Genomic DNA, 6,892 nt, shown 5'->3' with positions numbered 1-6,892 from the left:
GCCCACCTTGGCTTCAACCCTGACCACCCCCAGTCTCCGAGTTCCCTCAGGGCAGCTCACTGCTACCCCACCCAAGTCACCCTTCCTGTGTATGGTGACCAGAGTTTGCAAATCAGAATCCAGGATGCCCAGTTAAACTGGAATTTCCGATTAATTAACAGCAAATCATTTTTTAGTTAAGTATGACCCATGCGATATTTGGGGCCCACCTATAGTAAGCAATTATTCACTGTTCATCTGAAATTCATATTTAACTGGGCATCCTGGATTTTATCAGGCAGCCCTATTCCTGCAGCCCACTTGGTGACTGGCACCTGCCTCCAATACTCATTGATGGAGAAAACAGTATAACATCCTGTTTCGCAAAAGTATTTGAGGATAAATACTACAGGCTGCAGCCGCGATATTTCTTCCTTTTGTGTCATTTTTGGAGGACGTTTTCACCATATATAAAGCCTGCGTCTAGTGGGATGCAAATGAGACCAAGTCCCAGAGGGGGAAAATGAGTTAGAACGCAGTTAGGAAACAACTCCAGGGGATCTGAGACCTGAGCTTCATCTGCTGAGTCTTTTATTCTCGTTAATTCATAACAGTGTCTTTAAAATCCTGGACCAGAATTCGAGAACAGTCGGTGTGTAAGTGTGACAGTCATTACTCCTAGGAGACAGCCCCTCCGCCAGCTGGGCGCCCTCAGCGCGTTCTTGGTGCCTCAGCGCCCTCCTGTGGTCTGCTGGGGAACTGCACGCTGTCTCCACCACCGGGCTGGAGCCGGGCCCTGGCGGCTGCGGAAGGCGCGGCGCCCCTCGGCTGCCCAGGGCCTTGGGCTGTGTGGAAGGATCTCAGGCGAAAGGCACAAAACCAAGTGCGCCACGTGGAAACAAAGCTCTTCCTTGTTGCTGTGAAGCTCCGACCAGAGCCGGGTTGTATTTCATCTTGTATGCCAACGTGTAACATATCTGCTGACCCAATTTTACAGATGTTCTCTTCAAAACGGACTCCGCTTTGTGAATATTTTTCTTTAACTATCAAGCTGCGGTCATGGAAAAGTAAAAAAAAAAAAAAGCCTTTAAATAGAATGAGAGACAGTTGGGCTCAGAATTGATTCCTATTCTACCAGTTGGTTATTCTTAAATAGATAGTGGGTGGTGTGGGAAAGGTAAAACCATGGAATTAGGATTCCCACCCCCAACCATTGTCTCTTACCTCCAGCCTAGCAACAGTCTCGCTGCATTTCGGAGAAAGGGCGGCACCACCGATCCATTATTGAAAACACACGACTCCCGTAAGCTTGTTCATTTTCATGTATGTAGCTCGGGGCAAGAGGTTCTCTGCCACCGCTTCTCTTTGATTTGAAAGCAATACAAAGAATAAGTGAAATGAAAAATATGGCCATAGAGAGGCCAGTGCTTGATCCTTACACACACACACGTGCACCTTCCAGTTACATACAAAGGCAATTTTCCAAACGGGTGGTCACTAGCCTTTCTCCATTCACAAGTTGATTTTCTGGCAGCTGCACAGCTTTGCACATCAATTCCGCTGAAATCTGCCTCCTGGGTGGGGAGACCCAAGGAGAGGAGGGTTGCCCATGCCTCAGTCCTTGCAGCCTGGGCCACAGAGAATGGACTTGGAGGTGGCCATAGAATAGACTTGGTGGACGTGGGTCTGAGGCCTGCTTCCACTTAGCTAGCTGTGAATCCTTGGCCAAGTGGCTTCCCTCCTATGGGCTTCAGCTCCCCTCATGGAGTAAGGAGCTGCATAGGCATCCTCCCAACTCTGAGTCTCTGATTCTAGCTTCGTTGGCTTTGGTCTTTCTCAAACTCTTTTTAAAAATTGTTTTCATTCATTCATTTAGCAAACACGTAAGTGCCTAAAATGTGCCAGACACTCGTGTTAGAGGCTTAGCATAGAGAAATGGATAAGGAATGTCCCCTTCCTAGAACTAGGTCATTGCAAAGTGACAGAACAAGTAACTAGAGAGGTATACGCCCGGGTTCTGGGTGCCCTGCTGATGAGAGTGTAAATTTGTGCAACCTCTTTGGAGGCAAGTTTGGTACCAGGTGCCAGATTGTCAAATGTATACACTACATTAGTTGGGAGCCCTAGTTGCTTGACTGACTCCAGTTAACTTAACCAGAAAAGGTTTTTGTTTTTGTTTTTGTTTTTAAGGCTATTGAGTAACTCAGAGTCCCGGGGAAGGCTGTAGTCTCAGACCCAGCTAGGGACATAGGTGACCAGGCTGCTGCCATGACCACAGCAAAAATCACACCATAAAAACAGTCTGGTGTTTTTGTGCCATTGCCATTGCAAAAACTGCCATAGCCACTGCCAGACACTGGTGGCCACTGCTGGCCCACTGTTACTGCAGAGCCTGTGTGCTGTGCCATGCCACCACTGCTTCCTACTGCAAAGATGGAGTCACCACGGTTCCTGCCTTACAAATTCTGGGAGGAGGGGACCTGCTCAGCTGGGTCAAGGTCACTAGCCACAAGGGACCCACAGGGAAAGTGGGCATCCAGCATTTTGTGCCTCTATAGCAGCAAGTGAGCTCTGCCTCCCACCCAAAATAATAGTATGGGGAATTTCCCCAGCAGAGGAAGACGTTTACGATGCTGGTGGCTGTAATCATGACAAATGTCCTCTACACATGCGTTTGACCTGGAAATTCCCTTTCTACAATTTAATCCTTTAGAGTTACGTTAATAGTTACACAAGTACTCATTAATTCCACAAACATTTGTTGTGGGTGTTATCATGTGCTAGGCACTGGGAGACAATGGTGCAAAAACAGACACTGTGTGTCCCCATGGAGCCTACCGGGGAGACAGAGTCAAGTGAAATAGTTATAGAAATGAGTGTGAAAGTATAACTGAGGTGAGGGCTGAGAAGTGGTATGGGTATGATGCAACCTGACCTAGTCAAACGCATCAGGGAAGGAGGCCCTTGGGAAGAGAGGGTCAAGCTGGCCCTGAAGACGGAGTAGGAGGCTGGACAAGGAGGTGTGGCACGTCGGTAGGGGCCAAACCATGAAGGGTCTACACAAAGGCCAGGTACAAGTGTTTTCTGCTTGTCCTCATTTCAGTGAGAAGCCCTTGGAATACGTGGGGGTCAGGGAGATGCAAGCAGTGACATGATCAGATTTGCATCTTGCAAACATCATCTTCAGAACTGTGCAAACCGCATTGTAGTGCCGCAGGAGTCGGAGACCACTTAGGAAGTGGTTGTGTGTCCAAATGATAGGAGATGGTGGCATCGAATTGTATGGGTGGAGATGGAGACCTAGATGGGTTCAAGATGTACTGAAAAAGGTAAAATCCACATGGCCTGGAGGTGGATGTCTACACCCCATGGAGGTGCAGGGCTCCCCAGGCCCTGTGGCCAGCAGAGTCATGAAGGTCAAGGCTAGAAAAAGCAGCAGTCTTGGTGTTAACCATTGTAGAAATATTCACATTTATTAGCTATCCTAGGAGAGGAAGGAAACTCCAAGGTTTCTGGTTCCATGCTCACACGGAAATGCTTCAGATTGCATGTCATAGAAAGTTGGAGTTGCGAAAGCCCTTAGAAATCACGCAGCAGGAAAAGCAGATTGTAAAATAGGATGTCGAAAAAATAGATAGGATGTAGAATAGAGTCCAATTGTTTCATATAGGAAGGGCTACCCCAAGTTAACAACGGTGTTAGATTATTGTCTTTGCTTTTGTATATTTTTCTAATTTTTGTGTGATTAATATGTAAATACTTTCACAATAAGGGAGGAATCCAATATTATTTTTTAAAAGAAATTACCTCGTATATATAACTTCTCTTCTATCAGAGAGGAAACTGAGATGGGAGAACCTCTCTGGACAGGAAGAAAGGAGAAATCCAATTAACTACTATAGAAGCTTTTTTCATTGTTTTAAAATCTTCATCTTTATTTGAAAGCTCCTTGCCCTCTTTAAAAGTTTTTTCAAGGCTATATGCAAAGGGCCACTCACCTTATACAGTCAGCATGTTATTTTAATAATTGAGTGTGTATACTCCAAATCATAAAGTCTCAGAGACAGAAGAGGTTTTAGTAGTTAGTCCTCCTCTGAAAATGATTGACTGGACTGGGTCAGGGTTTCTTGACCTCAGCACCATTGCCAATTAGGGCCAAATGGTTTTTGTTGTGGGGGCTGTCCTGTGCATGCTTCCTATCACCCCTGGCCTCTCCCCACTCAATGCCAATAGCACTCCCCCCAGTTGTGACAACCAAAAGTGACTCCAGACATTGCACAATGTCCCTTGGGGCAGACTCACCTCCGTAGAGAACCAGTGGCCTAGGTGTTGCTTACATACCTCAGGTGACAGAGAGTTCATCACACCTAGGAGTAGGCTTTTCCAGGCATGAGCTGCTGTTAGAAAGTTCATCCTTCCACTGAGTGGCCATCTGTCTCCCTACAGCTTCTGGTGCTGGTTCTTCACCTGGGGCCATTAGAGAGCATGTCCAATCTCTCTTGCCTACAATGGTTCTGCCAAGATTTCAAGATAGCGCCATGCTCTACCCCCCACCACCCCCACCTGCTCCCAAGTCTTTTCTCTTCCAAGTTGAACATTCCTCCTTCAACTGTTCCTCCCAGGACACGTTGGGTCTTCTGTTTGTCCACGTTTCTGTGACAGCTCCAGGTCCCTGGCTAAACACAATTCTCCAGGTGCTGGCCAACCATGGAGTGTAGGCAGAGCAGCTGACCACCACCTTCCTCCTGTATACCCATTTATGTAGCCCGACATCCCTCTCACTTCCTGGCAGCTATATCACACTAAGTCCCCATACTGAGCTGTTAGCCAAAATGCTGAAGGTTTGCATGTGTGACACTGCTCCCTTGGGTCACCCCTTCCTAGCACCTTGGTTCTGGGGCCCACCTGTTAGGCCTACATTTATCCTTCTCAAACTTCACCAATTCACAAGAAATGGATAGCCATGCTTGCCTCTGAGGACAGCACAATGGTTGGGGATGGGATGGGAGAGAAAAGGACTTCACTGTGTACATGTTTGTGCCTTTTAAACTTTGTACTGCGTGCATATATTACCCACTCACCATAAACAAGCCAGCAAACAAATACACTGGCCATTATTTCACCTGCTTAGAGTCACCCAGTCCTTCCAGCCTGTTCTGATCCACTTGAAAATTTATGATATCTTCCAGTGTCCTCACTTTCATCCCCAAATATGATAAACATGCCTTCCAAATCTTCATTCAAAGCCACCCATTAGGAAAGGCAGAAAAAGACAAGCCAAGGCTTGTCAAGGCACTAAGTGGGGACTTTTCCAGTTGGGACCCCAGGAAGCCACTCATTTCCTTCAAGAAGACAAGTCAGTCCTCCTTTAAGTGTTTGCTATTGCATATCTGGTTTCCCTAAACAGAGGCCCCCCTGATTGGTCACCCCACTTCCGCCTTCTTTCTGGGGAGTCTCTACCTGCAGGGCAAACTGAGAGAACTATCACTGCCCAGAACAGCACTTCTACACTCAAGTGCAACTCACCCCTACCACCAACAGTTCAGCTCCTTCACAAAACCCACACTGCACCTGCCCTGTGCTCCCATGGGTGGGAACAGCTTGGGTCCTGTAAGGGGGCAAACCTGTACCACGGCATGGAGATCTGTTAAATAGCTTCATTTATTTTCAGGCAGCATCAAGCAGTCCCGAAACAACAGCAAGAATTGCACACACATTGACAATGGCAAATTTAATATGATTTATTCGTACAATAACTCATGCTGCACTTAACACAAATACAAGGGTACCTTTTTCAATAGTATGGAAGAGATGAATTCATAAAACCTGTTAAGCAAATAATGAGTTCTGAACATAAATCACCTGCAAAAGGTTATTTCCAAAACACACCCGAAACGATGATAAATTAGGGCAAGGGTTTTGTAAATATCAGCATGGTCCTGCTCCAAACTGTCTTACCTGCATAAATCACAGTCTCTGATTTTTAGACAGGAAAAAGCAAAAGTGGTTAACACCTGCCCTTGCTCCTTTCTTTGTCCACCTCCTAATTATTGCTTCCTAGCAGGTGCCAAATACACTAGGCCTTGAGCCTTTGTTCCCTACGGGCAGTGGGGCTCTGCTCCTCCTGCCTGGGGTGCGTCACATCACCTGGTGTGGGCACCTGCAAGTGGTCTCCCGGACACCTCATCCAGAGCCAACCCAAACCAGGTTTGTTTTCTCTATCCTGGACTCGCCCCCATCAGAGGCCCAAGACCATTGTCCAGAATCCAGAGTCAAACAAGGGTGTCTTTCAGTGACTAGCACCATTGGCTGCCAGTGATCTTGGGTGGGACATGGAATAACAGCCAAGAAACTCTGATCCCCACCACATCAGACTGCCTGTATTTCAGCTGACACTAGAGAGGAAAGCGTTATCTACCCCACCAGGTGGGTAAATGGACAGGGACACCAGCAGGAGCTTCAGTAGAATGTGAAAGGCAAGTCCCGAGAGCAGTGAGGGCTCTTACCCATCATGGCAACACTATGGGTGATCTAAGGGCACCGATTAGTGACGGCCCTCTCAGCTTCAAGTTCTCATGCGCAGAAGAGAGAGACTGCCCAGGAGAGCCAAGGGGACAGCAAGTGCATTGGGGCAGGAGGTTAGGCTGACAGCAGGCTTAACCACAATGGGTGATACCTAAGGCCAAACGAGACAACAGGCAAAGGCCAAAAGGGGCAGCTGGGTTCTAGTTCAACACTGGGTCTCAGGCCAGAATTCGAGAGACTCCTCGGAAGAGCTAAAACCTGCAGGTTGGACTTGGGCAAGGAAAAGGGGATGAGCCCCATTTGGGAATTTATACCGAAAGCCCCTCACACAATGAGGTATGACAGCTGGAAACCTGGCAGGCATCGGTGAGGTTGGCATGAGACAGGG

This window comes from Ceratotherium simum, chromosome X, assembly GCF_057802395.1.
Source record: "Ceratotherium simum simum isolate JZ-2026a chromosome X, ASM5780239v1, whole genome shotgun sequence".
Lineage (NCBI taxonomy): Eukaryota > Metazoa > Chordata > Mammalia > Perissodactyla > Rhinocerotidae > Ceratotherium > Ceratotherium simum.
Note: the sequence above shows the minus strand (reverse complement) of the source record.